Source organism: Asterias rubens, chromosome 16 (genome assembly GCF_902459465.1).
Source record: "Asterias rubens chromosome 16, eAstRub1.3, whole genome shotgun sequence".
Lineage (NCBI taxonomy): Eukaryota > Metazoa > Echinodermata > Asteroidea > Forcipulatida > Asteriidae > Asterias > Asterias rubens.
This window is the reverse complement of record NC_047077.1, coordinates 13112378-13136079: the sequence shown is the minus strand read 5'-3', so window position 1 is coordinate 13136079 and position 23702 is coordinate 13112378. Positions and strand designations below refer to the sequence as shown.

Sequence of the window (23702 nt, the reverse complement as noted above, 5' to 3'; positions counted from 1 at the left end):
TTACTAACAGAGTAATTGTTGTTTAGATGTTAATTATTATACCATTGCTAATAGCGAAGGGAGCTCTGTTATGAATTGATTTGCAATCTACTTATAAAAATGGTAAATTAGCTGACACACATCCAACATACATTAAGAAACAGTAAACAGGTAAACAGTGATGCCACCTGGGTCATTGGCAAATGTAGCAAAGTACATTAAAACACGAATTGTAATGGGGAAATATTAAATCGCCACAAGCACTTGCAGTTATAATTTTGAAGATCTGAGGAACTATGTGTAGATTAACTTGTTTCAGATGCAGTAAACAAAAATAAATTGTTGAGGCTCGGCAAACAATTAATTTGGAAAATGTAGGGCTGGTCCGGGAGTCGAACCCGGGGCCTCTCGCACCCAAAGCGAGAATCATGCCACTAGACCAACCAGCCTCCTTGAAAATTGTCCATGAAATATCGGACAATATCTTCAAGCTCAAAAGAGTACCCCCTTTTTCGCTGACGAGGTTTGTTAGATTTGTAAGTTATGCTGTGTGCCACATGCCACATGCCACGTCTGCGTAGTCTAGTATGCACGTGTCAACGCGGCCTCGGCTAACAGCGACACTGGACCCATTTGCACAGCACAGGGGTCGCCACGGGGTTAAAAGTATAGTGCATAGGGCACAACTTAACCCAGGGCTCAATTTCATAGAGCTGCTTGGTAGATTATGCTTGGCTACTTTCTGCTAAGCAGAAATAAGTAGGATACCAGACACAGGTTGTGTATTCGACATGGTAGTTTGATTGGTAACCTTATTCCGGTAAGCATAATGTGGTTGTGCTTACATGTAGCTACTTGTTTGTGTTTAAAGCAGGTCCATGAAATTGGGCCCTATATGGTTGACATACAACGCGACAATTAAAATCAAATTTGTGTTCACATTGCAAAGCGAAAGTTACGGGAATACAATTTTTCCTTAGATTTGTTCTTGAAAGATAATTATTATAGATACAACTAAGGTCTCATGTCTACACACATTACAAAGGGACGGAACTAGTCATTCTAAAAGATTTGTCCTACTTTAGCTGGTTTGTATTATAGGGTTGAATGTTGTATTATCTTTCACCTGCTTAAAACAAAGACAATGTAGTATTTTGAGAAAGAGGTCATTTCTCATTCACTATTAAACCTTCAAGCCTTGAAGCCCTTTCTGCGTTAAGGGATCACGTTGCCTTGGATCGGTCGAATTGGTCCTGGAAAAGCGTTTGTAACCTTTTGTTATAAAATGAAAATGATTTTAAAGATATTTTAGAAGTATAATTTAGGGATCCGCACAAGTATCACTCGAAATTGCGTGGTTTTCCTTTTACCTCTTCGACTTAAACACGGTCGGCTATTTATGGGAGTTAAACTTTTGACTCACATAAATGGCAGACCGTGTTAGTTCGCAAAAGTAAAGGAAAACCACGTAATTTTGAGTCACATTTGTGTGGATCACTGAATTATACGTTTAAATTATCTTCCTAACCATTATGTATCTTACAACAAACGGTTACAAACGTTTTTCAAAAACCAACTCGGGGTCGATCCAAGGCAGCGTGTTCCTTTAAGCACAACAAATTGTGCAACAATTGTTGTGGTTTTTTTTTTCGTTTTTTTTTTCATTATTCTCTTGCAACTTTGATGATCAAAAGAGTCAAAATGTTCAGAGATTTGTTATTTAAAACATAATTATGTTAGAATAGACCAGTACTGGTCTTTGACAATAATTACAAAAGCTGTCTAGTGCATATAATGATTTTTTTATAAATCAACCACAAACAATCGCATGATAATTAATATACAGCGTTCAATACTGGTGCATAGCTTGCTCCAATTTAAAATTTGGGTTTTAGAGAGGGCCTTTTAAAGCCAGTGGACACTATTGGTAAGTACTCAAAATAATTATTAGCATAAAACCTTACTTGGTAACGAGTAATGGGGAGAGGTTGATAGTAATTGTAAAAAACGGCTCCCTCTGAAGTAACATAGTTTTCGAGAACGAAGTAATTTTCCACGAATTTGATTTCGAGACCTCAGAATTAGAATTTGAGGTCTCGAAATCAGCCATCTAAACGCACACAACTTCGTGTCGCAAGTTTTTTTTTTTTTTCGTTATTATCTCACAATTTTGACGACCGATTGAGCTCAAATGTTCACAGGTTGGTTATTTTATGTGTATATTGAGATACACCAAGTGAGAAGACTGGTCTTTGACAATAATTACCAAGAGTGTCCACTGTCTTTGAGTAGTAAAAAAAGAAGAAGAAAAAGTACTTAAGACACTGACATAAACCACCTTGCCAAAATGTTGCTGTATGTTTGTTTGTCTGTTGATAGTCTGTTTGTTTCTGTATTTGTATGTATGTTATTAATTGTTCGTTGTTTGTTGTTGATTTTTGTCCATACGACAAACGCTCGTCCTTGCCGGTAATAATTCCTTAACGAAACAATTTTGTTTGACTCTAAATTTAAATACACTGGACACTATTAGCAATTGTCAAAGACCAGTCTTCTCACTTGGTGTATATCAACTATGCATAAAATAACAAACCTGTGAATATTTTAGCTCAACTGGTCGTCGAATTGGTACGTTAATAATGCCAGGAAAAAAACAACTTTCCAACAAAGTTGTTTGCGTTCAGATGTTTGATTTCGGGACCTCAAAATGTATAATTCTGAGGTCTCGAAATCAAGTTTGTGGAATTGTTTTTCTTCTTTTTCTTGAAAACTACGTTTCTTCAGAGGGAGCCGTTTCTCATGATGTTTTTACCATCAGCTCTCCATAACTTGTTTACCAAGTAAGTTTTTATGCTAACACTAATTTTGAGTAATTACCAATAGTGTTCACTGCCTTAAAACTCTCTGTCCTGAATAATAGAGAGATGTGTGCTTAGATCGAGAACAATTGAACCGTGGGATTAAAATGCTCACAGCTTGAACGAGGCGTAGCTGTGATCTATAAATATTACACAATCTGAAACAACTTTGGGTATTGACCGGATACATGAATAAAGAAAACGTCTAACAAGTTCTGCGACATCTTTATGACTTTTGTCACTCTTCGTGGTTATGGGTATAGGCCTATATATTTACCATGACGCTAGGCACTGAGTACGACTTGAATTTGATACGCTTGCTGATCTGGGGTGCCGACCATAAAACACTTTGAACACCCGCTTCATTTGCTGATTTGGGGATGCCGACCAAAATACACTTAAAGGCAGTGTACACTAATGGTAAGTACTCAAAATAATTATTAGCAACAAACCTTACTTTGTCACTCTTCGTGGTTATGGGTATAGGCCTAACCATGACGCTAGGCACTGAGTACGACTTGAATTTGATACGCTTGCTGATCTGGGGTGCTGACCATAAAACACTTTGAACACCCGCTTCATTTGCTGATTTGGGGATGCCGACCAAAATACACTTAAAGGCAGTGTACACTAATGGTAAGTACTCAAAATAATTATTAGCAAAAAACCTTACTTGGAAACGAGTAATGGGGAAATGTTGAAAGTATAAAACATGAGAAACGGTTCCCTCTGTTGGAAGATTTCGAGAAAGAGGTAATTTCCCACGAATTTGATTTCGAGACCTCAGGTTTGGAACTGAACGTCTCGAAATCAAGCATCTGAAAGCACACAACTTCGCATGACAAGGGTGTTTTTCATTTCATTCATATCTCGCAACTTCGATGACCGATTGAGCTCAAATTTTCACAGGTTAATTTTTTATGCATATGTTAGATACACCAAGTGAGAAGACATGGTCTTTGACAATTATTACCAATAGTGTCCAGTGTCTTTAAAGCTACTTATTATGCATTGTACAACCGCTTCTCACATTACAAAGAAGTTACCCCCCCCCCCCCCCCCAGCATCTCGGCCACTCTTAAATAATGCATGACATTCTCCTAGCGGCCCTGGAAAGAAGACTTTAATCTTTATTGCGAAGGGCGGTGTACCGGTTTAATTTTCCGTATCCTGCCACCACTTGTTCACTCATTTTTAAAAAGAGGATTATCCCTTTAAAGGGTTCGGGTACTTTTTTTTTTTTTTTTGCAAATGTCCACAGATTTACATTAAACTTACAGGGTTTGAAGATAAGGATAGTATGGAAAGCTTCCCTTCAAGTACGTATGGGGTGCTGTATCTTTTGAGAAATGAATAAAACAAGTCACAAAATAGTTTATGATGTTATACCATAACTATAGCATAACTGGTTGATACGTTTTTACATGCTAAAACTGAGACAAAAATTATTTGTTTTACTCATTTCTCAAAAACTACAGCACCTCAGTAAGTAAAACTTCAAGGGAAGCTTTCTACTATCATAATCTTCAAACTGTGTAAGTTTATTATGTAAATCTTTCGACATTGTGCAAGTTCATATACCCTTTTAAGGCACTGGTCACTATTGGTAAGTACTCAAAATAATTGTTAGCATAAAAACTTACTTGTTAACGAGCAATGGAGAGCTGTTGATAAAATAAAACATTGTGATGAACAGCTCCCTCTGAAGTAACGAATATTTTGAAAGATTTGAATCGAGTTCGAGACCTCGGCTTGGGTCTCGAATTAAAGCATCTGAAAGCACATAACTTGTTCGACAAGGCTTTTTTTCTTCTTCCATTATACTCTCGCAACCTTCGACAACCAATTGAGTTTAAAATGTTCACAGATTATTTTATGCATAAGTTGAGATACACCAAGTCACGAGAAGACTGGTCTTTGACAATTGCAAAAGGTGCCCTGTTTTTAAGGCAAATTTGTATGGAAAAATTTAAGCATATACGGAAACGTTTCGGTACTAAAAACCACTGGGTACTAAAGGCCCCAGAAAGATGCATCACAGATAATTCCTAGTTAAATATCTCTAAGAGAAAGACAACAACATTATGTTTCTCTGGAATGGAAATAGTATTGTACCTTGAGCAGAATTCTTACCGCCTCGTTGATAAATTTCAGAATCCTTTCACACATTTTGGTTGACTGTATTTCCTTGCTACCTTGCCATGACTCTCCCGGACACATTGGGGTGTGGCTTTTCTTGAGAGTGGCCCATTTCGGAATCTTTGATTGGGTTCGGGTCTTGGATTAGGTTCTGTAAGTACACACATTCCGCTTTCCTTTATGTGATTCAAACAGAGATAAGGTGCGCAAAACCATGGGCCCAAACTAGAACCCAACCCAAGCTGGAACCTAACCCAAACTGTGGTTTTAAAAGAGACCTCAGTGTGGGGCCGCAATATAGATTGTCCCGCACCTAAGAAACACCGCAAACGAACCATTACAAAGTCTAGGTACTAGATTCACAGACAGTGGACTGTTTTCTTCTTGCCGAAAAGAAACCCCCGTTGAAACAGCTGTTCACATTCCATCGATTGCGCATTATGTAAAACAGAATCACTCTCTCTCCCGCAAAATGTTGGTTTTTGTCATCCAACACCAAACAGATAAAAGCTGTACGTGAGCGGGGACAAAAGCATCCCATCAGGCGGGTAAAAAGTGCGCATGAAAAAAAATACACAATTAACCAAGAATGTCCGATACATTCTTGGATCTTACAATTCGAAACTGGTGAATACACCCACGCCACTGTGAAGAAAAAAAAATAAAGGAGAAGAGTTTAATTGTAAAGTCGCAGCTCTGCACTGTGTAACCGACAACTGTTCACTCCCATACATCACGTTCATTCTTTTGTTATTAAGTATTCTGAATTACAGATTGTGAGGGTGTCAGGCTCAACTTGAAGTCATCCATGGAAATACATGCAGTCCATATCAAGGAAAAAAGGTGATATTTAAAACCCGTGTGTTTTGTGGAAATAAATATTAAATATTTTTTATAAATGTATTGATTCTGGTCATCTGAGAATGTGGCATTAATCTATGATGGTAGATGTCGTGGTTGTGTGTAGGGAATCTTAAACCCCTAGCGTAGGCCCAGTCCCCACGTAACTTCATTAAGAGTTTCGAAAGAAAAATTACTTTTTGAAACGATCCGAGCCATTTTGTATGATTTTTTTGTGCCAAAATTAACACCCCCGTAGCGGACCTACTCCCACGAAAAATTCCCCCCTCTGAAAAACTAAGACGCCCACATTCTTCGACTTTCATTTTGTGAGTTTCTAGACACCTTTGTAATTATTGTCTAAAGACCCGTATTCGTGGTGTATCCCACCATACGCATAAATCTGTGCAAATTTTGACTCAATTGGTCATCGTATTTGTTTTTAGTGAGAAATAACCTCTTTCTCAAAAACTGCGATACTTCAGAGGGAGCCGTTTATCACAATGCCTTAAACTATAGCAGCTCCCAATTGCTTGTTACTGGGTTAGTTTTTTTTAATACATTGTTTTTTAAAGTAATTACCAAGAGTGTCAAGTTGTGTTAAGTCTCTGATAAAAACAAATTCAAAACATACACATAAAAATCCAAAAAAAAAAAAAAGAGGTTCGCATGTATGCCATGATTATTGAAGCCCACAATATTGTAAAACCATTCTGGAAGTAATTCGTCAACAGAATCATCATTAGCTTAATCTCTCACATCAATGAAAAACATTGCCTGTTCACTGATGATATCTCCTTCATCAGCATGTAGGGGGGGGGGGCGTAAGAAGCTTCCGGACTATTGCATTTACAGCAAGCACTCGATCAATCACGTAAGAATCGAGCCCAACTAAACCGGTGAATATGAAGAAGAGTAAAATATAGCTTTGCTTTTGTTTTTGATCTGCACTCTTCGCCGGGAGAGTAGACTCTCAATGAGATTTACGGTGTACTTGTTACGCCAGGCATCCCCCTACCGTATTTACTCTCATTAGCTGGGGATGTTTTTTTAGTAGTACTTGCTCAATAGATTGTAATTAGCACGTTGTTTTCGTGTTCCGGACGGCAGTTTATCTGTGAACTTCAAAGTTTTATTGGGTTCGTGAAGTAATTTATAACTATGGCTGATTTGGGGTCTGATGTTGCAGTCCACGGGAAAGGTAACACGTTGGTTGGTGATTAATGATGTGCCACAGTCTGAGGCCCCCTCCCATAAACTAAACACAAAGAGCTCCAGGAAATGACGGTTTGTCAACGTGAGTCGTTCCTAAACTGTTCTTGTATGATATTTTACAAGTGAACTTGACTCTATGGCCGAGTTCGGGCGGTGTGTTCTTGGCCCGAGTGGGCTGTTCCCACGCCCGAACGATGAGAACGTGACCCGAGAATGATTCACTCGGAACAAGATCACACACCACCTTTCATCGGGGGTTTCGAGAACAACACTTTACTAAATGGCAGCACAACATCAAGAGAATAAGTAAATTAGATGCAAAATGATCCTCAAATAGAAAGTGTGGTCTCTTTTCTACTGTCGGGTTTCCAACTGTTAAAAAACATCTTATTTAACTGACGAACCACGTTGTAACATGACCTGTACCGAACCTTTTTTCGTGTGGCGCTTTAATCACATCGTCGTTTGAGCGGATGAAACAAGAACAGCGATCCGTCTTGTTCTCGAGCATCCAAGAACACACCGCCCGAACTCGGCCTATTAATTGTGTGTCCCCCCCCCCCCCATTGTAGGCTGAAGGAAGTGGAGTCAATAGAGGGCGCAGTCATTGTAAGCTGAAGGAAGTGGAGTCAATAGAGGGCGCAGTCGCACAATGTGCATCAGTGGACGTAAAGGGTCTATGTACCTTTTTTGTGTAGGAAAAAAAACACAATGTTAACAGATTTACACTAAACTTATACAGTTTGTAGATAATGATGGTAAAAAGTTTCCCTGAAAATATTAGTTGCTGAGGTGCTGTAGTTTTTGAGAAAAAAATGAGTAAAAACAGTGAAATGAAAATAATTTTCGTCTCAGTGATCATGAGACGAATATTATTTTAGCAATGTAATAATATATTTTCATGATTATTGTTTTACAAATTTTTCAAAAGCTACAGCACCTAAGCAACTAATATGTTAAGGTACATTTTCTTCAAATGGTGTAAGTTTAATGTAAATATGTGAAAATTGTGTTTTGTGTTACAAAAAGTACCCAAATCCTTTAACACGATCGACTTACTTTACGAAGGCATTACACATAATTTCAGCCCGAGATTGCACACATCTTTCGTTTAAAATGGTTTTGTTTGTTCCTTACTCCGAAGTGTTACTGTCCCCGAGTCGTGTATACAAATATAATGGAAAAGTGCGGGGACCAAAGGTCCCGATCCAAACTCACTTGGTTGGGATGTGAACCAGAGACCCTTGTCGTGTATGTGTGAAAGTTTAAACTCAACATACCACTAAGCTGGTTTCTAACTTTAGGTTTGGTTGTTTGGGCAGACATTGCTTCGAGGCTGTCCGCCCATCTAGTAAAATTCAAAAGAGATTCATCAATACTGCGATCATTGAGTTACCATACGGCTGGTAATAATTTACCAGAGACTGGCTACTCACGTTATACAGATGATTTGAAGGTTCTGTCTGCGTAGAGGAAACGTCTGTTATCCTTCCTATAACAATGATATATGCATGCAAAGGGTGAAGCAAATCAAAGGGTGAAGCTTAGACTTGATGACAAGTCGTAAGTGAGTTTATATTTGTCTGTCAGGGCTGCCTGTTCTACAGTCCACATATGACAAATATTATGCAAACCAACCTTATGAATATATTTATTTGTGCACAATTATGTCATTATCAAGCTGCCAGAAGATGGACGTCATGCTGTACTCTTATTGTAACAACTACTTTTTTTTCTTATTTAAGTGTGGTGCACCCTTGGTGGTTACATCTGCCGCCCTCTTGTGTTATTTCTACATTTGCTTTTAATACACTCAGTAGCCGAGTTCAGAACTCAGTCAGTGGTTGCAATACACGCGAGCATAGGGTGCGTTCGATTAGCTTCCCTGGGTCCACCGCGCGGTGCTCACTCGAGTGAGCCCCAGCCCCAGACAAGAGCTAAACGAACGATCACTCACCGCTCTCGTAGTGACGTCGTTTACCTGGGGCCAGCCCCCAAGTGACCCACTACACAAGCAGGGCACTGGGGCTGGCCCTGATGAGCCCCTGGATTGACGTCAAAGCTATTCGAACGCACCGGGGGCAGACCGGAGTTGACACAGGGAAGCTAAACGAACACACCCATACTTTACACGTTCACCCTTCGCATGTATGCTGACTAGTTGTGGGTGCCTCTGCAAGTTGTATAGAGCGCCCTCATTCGATCGATTATGTGAAAGTTTAGTCAGGGATAAAATCTCGTATGGCTCAAGCTTAAAAGGCAACCTACTGGGACTATATTCAATGCACGTGAAAACACATAATGGGCGCCATTTCAGTAAGCAATGTTTGTCTCCTATAGCACTGAAAGCAATTGGCACTGTCTGCATTTGCTTTGACGAGTTTACTTACAAATACTTACTAATTTTTAGCTCGAGATTGCAAATATTATTTTGCTATAAGATTTTTTTTTTTAACCATGCACTGATGTGTAAAACACTGTATAATCACTACCTTAATTTAGGTTATTTTTTCAAAATGGGTAAGTCTAAGTATTTAAAACTCAATATTTTCCAGAGTGAGCAAAAAGCCCCACAAACAAAAACAAACAGAAATCCAAATGAAATGTTTTGGTTGGATTGGAACCCACCTCCTTACACCAATCTTGATTAATGTTTTACCTCTAACCTTCTACAACACAGATTTCTAATTTTAGATTTGATTGTTTGGGCAGACATTGCTTCGAGGCTGTCCGCCCGTCTTGTAAAATTCAAAAGAGATTTATCAACACTGTGATTGTTGATTACAGGGCGGCATAAACTTCTAGTACAAACTTAACATATCACGTTATCCTGATGGTTTGAAGTTTCTATCTGCGTAAAAGAAACGTTTGTCACCCTTCCCTCATGCAAGAGAAGAGCAGATCAAAGGGTATACCAACATGTATGGATACGTCCAGTGACACCCAGCACATACGCAAAAGTACAATTTAAATACAGTGGTATCTGCTGCCATCTTGCGTTATTGTTCAAATAACTTTGACATCATTCCAGGGGCTCACGTCACCACGTAAGGGCGAGTTATCGTTATCGTTAGCTCTTGTCAGGGGCTCACCCGAGTGGCCAAGGGAAGCTAATCGAACGCGCCGATTGTGAGAACGTGGAGTACGGACGACGGGCACCATCAGTAAGCAATGCTTTTCTAGCATTGATAGCAATGGTTATAATTTCACTGCTCAATTTTTGCATCGTATAACTTACTAAACATGGCGTATTTCGTATACAATGGTTACTGTTTAGCCATACACCGATGTGCGTCTGTCACAGATTTGTGTACAACTAAAAATGGAAATGCACGTGGGATCAAGACAAAATTCCAGGGGTGGATTTCACAAAGAGTTACGACTTATCACTATGATTAGTACATAAGACTCATCCCTGTCGTTCGACCCATGATCTATGGTTAGGATTGACTACAAACCTATGTTCCGTTCTCGGGTGACGACTTAATCCACTACGCTGCTTTCTAACTTTAGATTTGTTTGTTTGGGCAGACATTGCTTCGAGGCTGTCCGCCCGTCTAGTAAAATTCAAAAGAGATAATCAATACATCGATCGTTGACTCCTACACGACTAAAATTCTACTACAGACTGAACATAATCACGTTATCATGATGGTTTAAAGTTTCTATCTGCGTAAAAGAAACGTTTGTCATCCTTCCCTCATGCAAAGGGAAGAGCAGGTCAAAGGGTGTACGACGATGGATGGATATACGTCCAGTGAAACCCAGCACATGCGCACAAAGCACATTATAAAAACAGTGGTGTCTGCCGCCCTCTTGCGTCATTGTTCTACTTGTTTTGAAAACATACAAGTGTCGCTAAAACACGCAGGCGTAAACAATACAAACGTTTCCAGTTGATTAGCTACGTGGGTGTTTCTAGTTGTAGACGGCAGCGCCATCATTTTATTATTTGAAAAAAAGAAAGGGAAAAAAAAAATCCATTATGGAAAACAAAAACTGTTACTGTGTTTTGAGCAAAGATCGCGTAGCCCAAGATAGGCAACTCTGGCTCTAGTTTATTGTAAGAGCCTGAAGTACAGAATGGGCGCCATTTCAGTAAGCAATGCCTTGATATAACATTGATATAATTGAAAATTATTTCACTGATCTATTTTTTGCATGGGGTAACTTATTAACATGGCGTTTTTCGTTTACGAAGTTTGTTTTTATTCATACACCGATGTGTTTCTGCTACAGAGTCTTGTACACACATAAAATTATGGAAATGCACGGAGGACAACCGTACGTTCCCAGTCCATGGTCTTTTGGTTGGCTTTGAACTTAATACCTTGTCCGTTAGCGGGTGATGACTTAACCCCCCTACGCTGATTTCTAACTTTGGTTTGATTGTTTGGGCGGACATTGCTTCGAGGCTGTCCGCCCGTCTAGTAAAATTCAACAGAGATTTATTAAACATCGATCGTTAACTACAATGATGACTAATATTCTATAACAGGCGGAACAAATAACGTTGTGCTGATGGTTTGAAGGTCCTGTCAGCGTAAAAGAAACGTTTGTCATTCTTATGCAAAGGGAGAGCAAGTGGAAGGGGGGACCAGCATGGATGGATGAACGTCCAGTGACACGCAGCACATGCGCAAAAAGCACAGTAGTGTCTGTCGCCCTCTTGAGTTATTGTTCTATTTGCTTTGAAAACAGTACAAGTGGTGCTAAAACACGCAGGCGTAAATACAAAATACACATAACATACCGGCAAGCTGATGCTACCAATGGGAGTGCGTGTACAAGTCGTAGACGACAGCGCCATTATTTTTGAAGTTTTGATTATTTGAAGAAGAAAACAATTGCATCAGGGATAAAGAACTGTGTTTTTTTCAATAGATTGTTTGACTCAAGATGGGCAACTCTGGCAACAACGTGAAGTACAGAATGGGTGCCATTTCAGTAAGCAATGCGTGGGTAATTTGCTGCACACGTTCGTCCTGGAAAAACAAAACGCCACACACCGGGGTCGACCCGGGGAAGCTAAACGAACGCACCCAATAATATTTGCATCGGGTAACTTACTGAAATTTCGTATACGAAGGATGTGCATCCATCACATAGTCCTGTATCAGACATGCATAGGCCTATGCACGGAGAACAGTCACTACGCTGATTTCTAACTTTATATTTGTTTGTTGGGCAGACATTGCTTCGAGGCTGTCCGCCCGTCTTGTAAAATTCAAAAGAGATATATCAATACATCGATCGTTGACTTCCTCATGGCTAATATTTTACTACAGACTAAACAGTTCACGCTCTGCCGACGGTTTATGTTTTGACCGCGTAAAAGAAACGTTTGTTGTGCTTCCCATTATGGAAGTTTATCCAAACGAAATTATGTCCTGAACGATTGAACCAAAAGAGGGCGCTGTTAGACAAAACGTTGACACGGTTTGCTGTACGGTAGGTGTGTGTGTGTGGGCATGTCTGCTATTGATAACCGAGGACTTTAACAAAAGGGATACAGGAAAAAGTCACACCGGGACAGTCCTCGGTAGAATTTGTGTACAAAACCAAAGGGGACGGCTGAAAAATAAACAATGGGAGAACAAAGAGAAGTCGTCGGTCTGCTGCACCATAAACATGGCTGTATGTGTGCGTGTGTGTGTGTGTGGGGGGGGGGGGGGGTATAAGCACTGAAATTCGAGCGAGGGGCGCAAAAGAAAGCACACCAAAACAAACCTATCCATCCATAGCAGGAAGAGAAGTTTAGCCAACCAAAGCTATTAATTTACAAACAAATTGTGTGGCAAAGAACCAATAATGCTTAGAGTGAAGACAAAAGATTGTGATTGTGAAAGGGTGGATTACTGCGTTGTATATATTACAAGGCGGTAAACATGAAAGGCTTACTAGAGGGAAAGCTCCATTGGGATAATGCTAATAACAATGGGCAATTATACAATGACTGGGTCAACGATATAATTAATAATTGTCTTTTTAAACGAGAAAGCCCAGAGAGAGCGGGTTATTAAAAACCTTTGCTAAAGAAATAGGTTATATAACGGGTTGATTGAAAAAAAAAAAAAAAAAAAAAAAAAACGTTTAATGAGAAGAGAACAAACCCACAAAAGATCACGGCTGTATTTGAAAGCACAATATTTCTACCTCCATGATGATATAAAGGGAACTGCTTTGGCCCTCGTGCAGACATTTACATACACGTTTGGTCAGTAGTAATGTTTATAATATTGGTGTTGGAGCACGATAATATATATTTTCTGAAAATTGTCATGAATGTGCTTCTAAACAGAACGTCATGATGGCATCCCAGCTTCTCAAGCCTACAGTTTTAAAGCATATCCTTGAAGCGGTGAAGCACACATACACCGTTGGTAGTTGTCAAATACCTTGTTTAGTGCCTGCAGTTTATGTTATCAACATACGTGAATGAACAAACCACTGAAAGTTTGATCTCAATCGGCGTTTTTTCTTTTTCTTCTTTTCTTCTTCTTCTTCATTTTCTTTTTAATCCAAGTTCGTTAAAACAATAAAAGCCACTCGTGTTGATGGGCTACAAGGAGCATAACAGTCCCGGGAATATTGTCCATGTAAATACAAAAAGAAAAACATTACGCTGGAAGCAACTCTGGGAGATGAAAGTAGGAATTGATATCATCTTAAAACGGTGATGGATGGAAAACATTCACCAGGCGATGAGTTTACAACTACAACACTGTTTAAAGTAGGACTTTCAAACATCATGATTCGTTCCCAAAGATCCGGTTGTCCACATAATATTCAAAACTACAGCAAATCATGAAAACTATTTTAAGTGAAAGTATGTGTTTAACACGAGCATCTGTATGCCAAGTAAGTCTAGTGTACAAATCTAACCTATGCGTATACACCATTGAAGTCTAGGGGCTTGCTCCTTTTTTATTTTAACATTTCAATAATATCAACATATGTTTTCCTTTTATTTTGCGCTGGATGAAAAAACAAGTGCAAGTTTCAATTATTTTGAATACCGAAGTATTGATGTGAGACTGGAGGTGATATTTTTCTAAAGTCCTCGTCGGCAATTTATAGAAAATCAATGAGCACATTTCAGAGTAAAAATAACAAAAAGCTTTCATCGATGTCAGGAATTTATTACCATTGTCAGTGTCAAATCTACTCAGCCCCAACTTTTTCATTCAGTGTGTCATCACTCATGTATTTATATTGCAACTATCTTTGTCAAATCTACTCAGCCCAAACTTTTGCATTTAGTGTGTCTTCACGCATCTATTTATATTGCCACTATCTTTGTCACATGCATCGTATTCTGGCAGCTTAGAGGATTGGTAAACCCTACGATCATAAAACTGAAGTTAACAGCTCACTTCCATTTCATTGCATAAAAAAAAGAACATTCGGAGCAGAGGCCCGAAGTCAGCTGGGCCACGTGATGCCTTATTCCCGGCTCATCATTTTTTCTTTAAATCGCCCACTGTCTCCATGTTAGTGTTTAAAATTTGTTGGTAAAAAAGCACCGGGCACTATTGATAATCATACATTATTCATTGTTAACAAAATTTCTCGTCACTCGATTTAGATCCAGTGAACAGTGATCCCTTTATTTTAAGTCAATTCGAAAATAAATTTCAAAAGTAAAACTAAATAAGTAAAGTATTTTGTTATAGTTTTTGCAAAGGCATTGTGCGGACATTATCTCGAAACCTTTTCAGATTATGGATATCTTTTGTTCCAGGCACCCACATAATATACATTATTCATTATAGCATCAAACGACACAAAAGAAAACATTGAATAATAGTCAATCATAATTTTTGTTTGATCGTGAGGCAGTTTGCCGCACACTATTAAGATCGACCTGTTAATCATGTTGGCAACTGGCTCAATGTATCAATTGTTTTTTTCGCGAGCTGATGAAATGATAATGCAAAACTATGTTTGTATTTATGGTCCGGTGATCCCTGCAAAAAAATATTTAATTTCGAAAATAGACTTTAAAGCCATTATACACTTTCGGTACAGAAAAAATAAAATAAAAGCTCACAGACTTAAAAATAACTTACAGGGTTTACAGAAGGTAATGGTGAAAGACTTCTCTTGAAATATTATTCCATGAAATTCTTTACCTTTTGAGAAAACATTAAAACAATATAAATTCTCGATAGCGAGAATTATGGATTTATTTTAAACACATGTCATGACACGGCGAAACGTGGGGAAACAAGGGTGGGTTTTCCCGTTATTGTCTCCTGACTCCGATGACCGATTGAGCCTAAAATTTCACAGGTTTGTTATTTTATATATAAGTTGTGGTACACAAAGTGTGGGCCTTGGGCAACACTGTTAACCGAAAGTGTCCAAAGGCTTTAACCACAATAAGTAAATAATTTTACCTTTCACCCAAAAGTTATTATATTTCATTGTGAAATCATCCTGTATCATATTTGTACATATTTTGCTTTGTTCACACATTCCCTTCTCTATATATCTACCACACCAGCTCGTGTTACACTTTTGAACAACAATCTCAACCAAAACAAACTTGCTTGTACTTTGGGCGTTTGCAACAGCATTATTCTCGACCTAACTTATTTTCAATTTGAATAAAAAAAATTACTCGATCTTTTTTAACATGAATTAGAAACTCTCACCCCAACACTAACTCTGCCCTTACACCTATATAAATCTTACCGTAAACCAGAAAAAAATCAATTTTAGAGGCCATTCACAAATTAGTATTGCGTGTACCCTTACATGCAACGCCTGATTAATTCTTACAAATTTACACAACGGTTTTCCCAATGGACATAACAGTGCAAGCTCCTCTCACGCAAGTCTTTTGTTCCAACGTATGTTACGGTCATGTATTGTAACTCTTCAAATGATTGTCATTAGTACAATATCAATTGCAACGCGACACCCACTCTCGCGGGGAATTTGTCTGAAAAGCGCAGTTTGTTTATTTGTAACCATTATTTGAAAACAATTTCTACTCCTACTTGACTCCCACTCGTTCAATTATTTTAAAGGTCATCTCCTGTTTGTAGTGAAAGCCACATAGTCACAATCGCACATTGATTTGTCATTTAACCAAAATATGTTGTTGTATCAGGGGAGAAATAAGTGTTATTCGTCAATGGACTGGATTTCCTTTCATGTTAGCCTTAAAAGATGATACCGAAAGAAGTTTACGTTTATGTAATTTTGTTTTAGGTAAAACATACATGTACCGTCAATCAGTGATGTCGTCAAGACCGGTAAACCCGAGACAAACCGGTAAACCCGAGACAAGGATAAAGACCAAGACCAAGGGACCTACACAACAGATGTCATTTTGACAACCCTTTGGTATTACTCATTTATGGCTGCATTGATGAAACAAACGTAAACGTAAACGCGTACAGTTTCTCTCAAAACAAATCTCAATTCCCAACGTGACATTTTGGTTAAACTAATATTGTTTTATACGAATAAATAAGGGAATAAAAGTGCAGTGACTCGTTCTTTCACGGCCGCCAGAACCGGCAGGGTCGTTCCCATGTGATAAAGGACCGAGCCAAAGGCGATGGCCTTTATCACACGGCAACTGTTTTATTCGCATTTATAAATGCCTTTTTGGTTAAAAGGTGTAATAAAGGAAGAAACTCTGTAAAGTTATCCGTTTCCGATGTGCTGGAGCTCTGTATGTGTACATGTACAATATGACCTCCGTGTGTTGCATTGTTATGACTGAGACGCTTCCGACAGATTCCGGCTCCGTTCGCGCGCATGCGCGTATAGTCTTGGCCACACGTTCTGACTTCTGACTCGTTTTCCTTTCACACACACGCAGAGCGGCCAACTTACCGACAGCGCCCGAATTGCCCGTAACAAGAAACGTATTGCACCAAGACTAGCGCGGAGTATCCGCTCACAACCGGTTATACATGCTGGTCATTATCAAAAAGGTTTAAACACCCCACGTGACGGGCTCTCCGCCAATAGGAAAATCGAAACTGTCTGAGGTATTTATGAATCATCGTTTAAACAGCAGTTTGATGTCAGTTAACAGTTTGATTAAGTGCATACAGTTAACGTTAACGTACAGGAGGACACATCACACCTTTAAAGGCACTGTACACTAATAGTCGTTACTCAAAATAATTGTCAGCTTAAAAACTTAATTTAACAATCATTGGAGAGCTGTTGGTGGTATAAAACTTTGTGGGAAATGGTTCCCAAAGAAATATCATAATAAAACATAGTCTATGAGGTAGGTAATTTATCACTCAAATAATAAAATACTTCAAGCCTGAAGACCTTTATAAGACATCTGAAAGCACAAAAAATAATTATGCAACAATGGTGTTTTTTCTTTCTTTATTCTCTTGCAACTTCGATGACCAATGGAGTCAAAATTTGCACAGACAGTGTTATTTTATGTTTTGTTTTGATACAACAAGTAAGAATACACTGGTCTTTGACAATTACTAAAATGTCAAGTGCCTTTCACATATCGCATCTTTAAGTAATATTATACTCAGTCTTTTAGGAACGACCCAATGGTCCTTGTGTCTTGGGTTCAAGACCGATGAGAGCCCCCATCAGGCCACTACGCGTCGCGGTTCACGAGGTATGACTTTTATTAAGATCTTTTGAGACTGGACACTGGCAATTCATACCCGAAGACAAGATCGGCCTCTTCAAAGGCACTGGACACCTTCGATAATTGTCAATTTGCCAGTTTTCTCATTTGGTGTATCCAAACAGAAAAAAAACACTTTGTGCGCAAATCATTGTGTGTGCCTTCAGATGCATAATACAAGCCTGCTATAGGGCCTGAGATATTGTATTTATAATTGAATAAGAAATTATCTCTTTTTCAAAAACTACGTTTTTTCAGAGGGAGCTATTTTTCATACTATAAACAGCTCTCCATTGCTCGTTACCAAGTAAGTTGTTATGCTTACAAATGTTTTAATAAACAACAATAGTGTCCAGTGCCTTTAAAATATGTTTGAATGAATGGTTACGTCTTTAACAAGTCACACCACCTCACAGCACTTTGTCAAGATCACAAAATGACACAGCAGTGAGCCTTGAGGGACACAGCAGTGAGCCTTGAGGGACATACCAAGTCAAGGTTGACGTCAGTGTAATTAGGGCATCGGGGTCAGGGGAACAAAACCGGCGGGGATTGTATCGCCTCCTCAACAAGGGGAGTTAAAGACAGTGGACACTATTGGTAATTGTCAAAGACTAGTCTTCACAGTTAGTGTATCTCAACATAGGCCTATGGATAAAATAACAAACCTGTGGAAATTTCAGCTCAATTGGTCATCGGAGTTGGGAGAAAATGATGAAAGAAAAAACACCCTTTTGTGTGCTTTCAGATAGGAGTGAAATTCCAAAAAACTAGAAGTCTTTTATTATTTTAGTGAGAAATTACCTCTATTTCAAAATCTATGCTACTTCCGAGGGAGCCGTTTATCACAATATTTTATACTATCAACAGCTCTCGAATGCTAGTTACCAAGTCAGTTTTTAAGTTAATATTTGTTCTGAGTAATTACCAAACGTGTACCTTCCCTTTAACTATTTGTTTAAAAGTGTCGGTTAATGTCACGGTATTTTTTAGACTTTAACCCGAGAGATGGAATAAGTCTTGCATTCCACAGATTTTTACGAGAATGCGGTCAGTTTAAACACAAGTATTGAGGAAACGATGACGGCACACAATTCCAATTCCTTCCACACATGCCCGATTTATAGGAATCGTAAAGCATACAACAAGTGAGAAGACTGGTCTTTGTCAATTACCAAAGGTGTTCAGTGTCTCAAGCCGAAAAAAAAAAATTGTAAAACAATCGCCCACGTGTTCGATATGGGAATATTAATTTCAATGGTATGAGATTTACCGACAGTTAATAATTGTTATGTGACGCAGACTGGTCACGAATCCGCCTCACTTAAAAATGTCACCTGTCATGAACAGGCGAGTTTCGTGCATGATCCCCACGGTATTTCTATTTTTATTTTGTTGTCTCTTTTTTTTCTTCTCGAAATAGTACACAATTTGAATAAATAACTGTGTCAAAACAACCTGACGGATGTGTTTTCTTTGAACCGAACGAGTTCCAGGGATGAAATAGTAAGGAATCACCACTGACCAGGATTTGGGTCGACTTGACCCCTCCCCATATTCTTTCCACTGGGGAAATTTGGACGCTTGATGTTATACATTATTGATTTGTCATGTTTTTTTTTTCCATGCACCTAAGTAGTTGTGCAATGTATCGCATAATGTTATGTTTGCCCGTATTCTGAACCCTGATCGCCATGGGGATAGATTTTTTAAAGAATGAACCATTATACCTAATGAATGAACGATTTAAGTGATTAGCGTGTCCTTGATCACCAAAATAATTAAAAAAATGACAGCCATGTGATAAAATCGACACGGGACATTAAGCACCGGGGTCCGAGTTCAGTCAACTTGTCCAAAACTGAGTCATCCGTTACCAGCGTGGTCTATAAATGACATGATCGTTTGGGGTGCTACCATGTTAGATGCCAACTCGACCGTGACTTTTATTACTGCAATATTTCCGGCTAACCCAGCTCGGCTGAGCGAGTGCCAACCCGTCATTAACTGATTGGGTTATTCGTGGACGCGTTTCGTTTGAGACGATGTTAAAACTGGAATCAATGAGTATGGGAATTGCAATTGGAGACGAGAACACAGTTGTTGTTGACCACGAGTCTTTAATAAAATAAGTTTAAAAACAAAACAAAACAAACGCTAACATTTCAGAAATTTAATGTTTGATTACTTATTACCTGGTGGGTTTCGTGTTGTAAATATTTATATATATTTACACTTGTTAAATGTAACAAACCACACGGGAAACTGACCGGATACATTTTAAATGAAGTAACATCGTTTTTGAGAAGGAGGTAATTATTTCTCCCTAAAATATTGGACTATGAAAACAGATCTCAGGCCTAAAGTCTTCTTTTAGGCACCTGAAAGCACACAAATGTGGTCCAACAAGAGTTTTTCTTTCACTTTTCTCTTGCAAATTCGATGACCAATTGATTCAAAATGTTTACAGGTTTGTTATGTTATGCACATGTTGGGTCGGGTACACCAACATAATACTGATCTTGGACAACTACCAAATATGTTCGCTGTCTTTCAAGCGTCGGACAGAAGTTCTTGAGGCTTGGCCATCGGGGTGTGGGTCCGAATCCCGGTCATAGCAATTGCGTACTTGACTTCCCCATACTTATAATCGCCTCTCATCACCAATGGGCAATTGGGTTGCGAGTGCAAAATGTGGTTCTTGTGATTGGTTTAGCCTGGCATGCTGCATATTTTGGCAGCCCACAGGTTGTATACTCCCAAGGGAGCTGAGAAATAAATAATTGGCTCAGTGACCAGGAAGCGACATGAGCGCCATCGAGTGAAGGATTTGAGCACCAACGAAGAAGAAGAAGAAGCCCCCTTGTTACAATTACCGCAACAACACAAAATGAGTAAATAAAAGCCATGGCTAATTTAAAAAGAGATTACACCCAACATCACATCGTGTTTGTGAGAAGTAGGAAGCCGTGATCGCTGCCACCTTGCTATCTGGCTTGTTAATCCCATCATGTCAGGCTAATTCACCTGCATAAGTCAGCCCACCACCCCTCTTTACAACAATCATGAGCTCCTGAACCCGTTGGGGATCAAATCTCATTAGACAAAATTAGCTTTTTCTAAGCCTATTATGTTTATAAATAATTTTGTTTTTTATTATTATTATTATTTTTTTTTTTTTTTTTTCGTGAAGAGTGTTGGTTTTGATTGATCAACACCGAGTTTTACGCTATCAGACAGGTTGAACAGGCATTCGAAGTGGAAGCGGTAAATTGTGATGATTAGGTAATTTATTTTGTTTTAAATTTAGCTTTAATTCTTTGGGCATTACAAAATGAGACGAGTTGATGCCGTCCAGGGAGAAACATGACAAAAGGTGTGCACTCACAGAACCAGACCCTGCTCTCCAGCAATCAAGCAATCCAATTATGACAATATTTTACAAGTGATCATGTACAGTACACAAATAGTTGTCCTTTTACTCGAGGTACATTTTGTAAAAATGATGCAGCCTTGCTATAATTTAGCAAGGGACGATTTCTAAGCTCTTTTTATGGGGGGGGGGGGTGCGAATGTCTGTCTACGAATTGGTTTTACAAGTCGAATATTTGGTGGTTTTCTTTTATTCTGTTGTGTGTTTAAGTTGATACATGACGGAGTTTGACAAGGGAACAAAATGATTTCACCAAAACACTTTGTGACCTATGAAGTGCACAACAGATCAAACGAATGTACATGGGGTATAGTATAGTAAGGCAGCTTAACACTAAATCTAATAACAATATTGTGCATGTTGTGATAAAAGCAAGGGATTTATTTGGTTAATGTGTTACAAAAACATTTGGATATTGAACCATTTCAACTACGCAAACGATTAGTGTGTATACGACCTAATTTTCATTTTGAAAAATTCATACGCATTAGCATTCGCATGAAGTATGAACCGGGCTTAAGCATGGCTTAAGTAAGCAGGAAGTGCTCGCACATCAAAGGCGGGTAAGGACCTAATACAACTAAACAAATTAAACTGGTTTATACCTAAAAGTGTCCAATTACAATCAAAGAAGCGGCAATAATTATCTCATCACGATGAGTGTACACAGTGTACACTTGCATCGTGCCTCATAAACAATACGCAATTAATATCGACTAACCCACACAAAACTCTGTAGTTTTAAACTTTACCTTATTATTCATGTGAATGATTGTATAAAAAAAAAATGCAAAGACTACAAACAAACAAGGACAAACATACTTATAATTGATACAATTAACAAGAATCAAAAACATTTTTGAAGTTTTCTTTTTTTCAAAAATTAATGTACATTCTTGTATTTTTCATAAAAACGATATTTTTTTTGTGAACGTTGTGTGCTCTGCTAGGTGAGTGGACAGTCGCAATGTGAAGACAATGGACACTGTTGGTAATTCTCAAAGACCAGTCTTCTCACTTGGTGCATCTCAACACTGCATAAAATAACAAACCAGTGAAAATTTGAGCTCAATTGGTCGTCGAAGTTGCGAGATAACTATGACAGAAAAAGAAAAAAACAGATGCTTGACTTCGAGTCCTCAAATTCTAAATTTGAGGTCTGGAAATCAAATTCGTGGAAAATTACTTCTTTCTCGAAAACTGCGTTATTTCAGAGGGAGCCATTTCTCACAATGTTTTATACTATCAACCTCTCCCCATTACTTATTACCAAGTAAGGTTTTATGCTAATAATTATTTTGAATAATTACCAATAGTGTCCACTGCCTTTAAAGCTCGATCACAAAATAAAAGTGGTAACGATACACTCGGTCTTGCAATATTGGGACCGGAGCAAGATCTCAGCTCGGGATTCGAACCAACTTGCTTCCGGTGCATGTTTGAAGACAGTGTGGTAAAACAAAAATCTCAAAAACCTGCTAACAAATTTACATCGAAATCCATTTACCTCTAAGGTTTTTTGACACCAACCGTATGGACAAAAGACAAGGTGTGTAATGACAATACTGGGGCTGGAGCTTTGGCAGAGAACAACCCAGGATTATTAATAATATTATTTTTATTATTAACATAAAAAGATTTATATAGCGCATTTCCGAAATAGACCAATGCGCTTCACAATATAAATTGAAATTAAATACAATAGAAAGCAAATTTATGCACACACATAAAAAGCACAAGAAACGGCACATGAAAGGGTCTATGTACCTTCTGTAGGACAAACAAAAACACAATGTGCACAGATTCACACCAAACCCACACCGTCCGAAAACAACGACGGTAGAAAGCTTCCCCGAAAACATCAGCCGCCGAGGCGCTGCAGCTCTCGAGAAACGAGTAAAACAATTCGAACCATTTTGCCGTCAATGCATGTTTGGAAACTGTGGAGTTTCACAAAATCCTCCAAGCTGTTTACAACAATGGCTTACATAACAAAAATCACTGTAGGTTGTTTGACACTCACCATGTGTTCAGAGGGGAAAAAGATTCGACATACCCAGTATTATAATAATAACAGAATGGGATTCGAACCAGCTTGTGGTCGGTGCATGTTGTGGAAACTGTGTGGTATCAACAACAACAACAAAGCTGTTTACAAAAATTACTTAACATCCCAAATAATGTTCCTGTAAGGTTTTTTTGACACCAACCATCATAGAAATGAGACAAAAAAGATTTGACATACCCGGTCTTATTATAATAACAACATGGGATTTGAACCAGCTTGTGGTCGGTGCATGTTGTGGAAACTGTGTGGTATCAACAATAACAAAGAACAAGCTAAAATGAGGCAATATCAATTCTCGATATCTCTTCACAAAAATGAAGGCAGTGGACACTATTGCTCAAAATAATTACTATTATAAAACCTTAATTGGCAACTAATAATGGGGAGAGGTTGATAATATAAAACATTATGAGAAACGGCTCACTCTGAAGTAAGAAAGAAGTAATTTTCCACGAATTTGACTTCGAGACCTCAGATTTCGAATTTGAGCGTACAACTTCTTGTGACAAGGGTGTCACACCAAGGGAGACGACTGGT

The 23702-nt window shown here is 38.6% G+C and overlaps 1 non-coding gene across 1 annotated transcript; it reads right to left on the bottom strand.

The window, feature by feature from the left end:
* Positions 1–356: 356 nt before the first annotated feature.
* Trnap-ugg lies at positions 357–428 on the bottom strand. Its single transcript has one exon. It is a non-coding gene; the product is annotated as a tRNA-Pro (tRNA).
* Positions 429–23702: the final 23274 nt, after the last annotated feature.